Raw genomic sequence first — 1,603 nt, 5'->3', positions numbered from 1 at the left:
ACCTGGTATGGTTATCAAATGTAGAATAGCAATATTGGAAAGAGTCAAAATACTTTCCTGTGCAAGAATTGCCAAATAAATATTTGTGGTAGATTTTACCCCTTTTTTTCACCAAATTTCAATTCTCCCACTTTCAGGAGATTAGAAACAAAACTATACCAAAACATCAGGAGAAAAGAAACAAAATAAGTAATGGTTGAATTTCCTTTTCCAAAATTCAAAATACTCCAAAATGTAAAAGGGACCACATCAGTGGTTGAGAAAATGACACCTTGACTTATTTATTTATTTATTTAGAACTTTTATATACCGGTCTTCTCACCTCCGACGAGGGACTCAAGCCGGTTTACAACAGAGGAGTTCATACACAATAGTTAAAAACATCACACCCTATAAAGCTCTAATATAAAACACATTAAAATACAATCATATAATTACATAAGGCCAAGTCGTCCGAATAAAATCACAATCCATCACCATCCATCCATGTGATCAAGGGTTAATGACTCTCTCATCAAATGCCAGCTTCCAGAGCCAGGTTTTCACCAACTTTCTAAAGGTCAGGAGGGAAGGGGCAGTTCTAATCTCCAATGGGAGAGAGTTCCAGAGCCGAGGGGCCACCACCGAGAAGGCCCTGTCCCTCATCCCCACCAGACGCGATTGCGAGGGTGGTGGGACCTAGAGCAGGGCCCCTCCAGAAGATCTTAGCAACCTTGATGGTTCATAGGGGAGAATCCGTTCGGACAGGTAAATTGGGCCGGGGTTGTTTAGGGATTTATAGGTCAACACCAGCACTTTGAATTGTGCTCAGAAGCTAATTGGCAGCCAGTGGAGCTGGCGCAACAGAGGAATAGTATGCTCCCTGTACCCTGCTCCTGTTAGTAATCTGGCTGCCACTCGTTGGACTAATTGCAGCTTCCGGGCAGTCTTCAGAGGCAACTCCACGTAGAGAGCGTTGCAGTAGTCTATACAGGATGTAACCAGAGCATGGACCACCATGGCCAATATTTGCCATATTTTCCAGTGTACTAGGCGACTGGGTGGGCATAAGACGACCCCCCAACTTTTCAATTTAAAATGTCAAGTTTTGGATATACTCACCCTATTAGACAACTCCTCTTGCCAGCCCCTTCAGGCCCCAAAGCCTCCTTTCCTGGGCTTTGAGGTGGCCTCTCAACTCCATAGAGGCGGCCTCCCCTCCACCGGTAGCCAGGCCCCACCACAGATAGCCAACCGTGTGCTCATCACTTCCTGTTTTGGGTCCAAAACATCACTTCCTGGGGTAAAACATCAAAATAATAAAAAATATTTCCTAAGTTGCAGTAGCAGCTATGCACCTTTAGTTGTCAGTAGAGAATCTTTCCCTATTTCCTTTGCTGTGTAGTTATAGTAAACACTAGCTTACGGTAGCTTTTTGCCAGTTTACAGAACTGGCGTAGGTCTTACCTTCAGTGTGTGAAGCCTATAGCCCAGCTCCGTCCCTTGCACTACAAAGTTTTTGCAGCGTCCTGCCGTTGGGATGCTCAGAAGAATGCCAAGGCACTCTCGGGGAAGGACGCTGATTGTTTCTTCCCATCTGTGACATGAGAGCTTCTCCTGCCCC

The sequence above is a fragment of the Anolis sagrei genome, chromosome 3, assembly GCF_037176765.1.
Source record: "Anolis sagrei isolate rAnoSag1 chromosome 3, rAnoSag1.mat, whole genome shotgun sequence".
Taxonomy (NCBI): Eukaryota; Metazoa; Chordata; class Lepidosauria; order Squamata; family Dactyloidae; genus Anolis; species Anolis sagrei.
The sequence above is the reverse complement of the archived record's forward strand: the minus strand, read 5'-3'. Positions refer to the sequence as shown.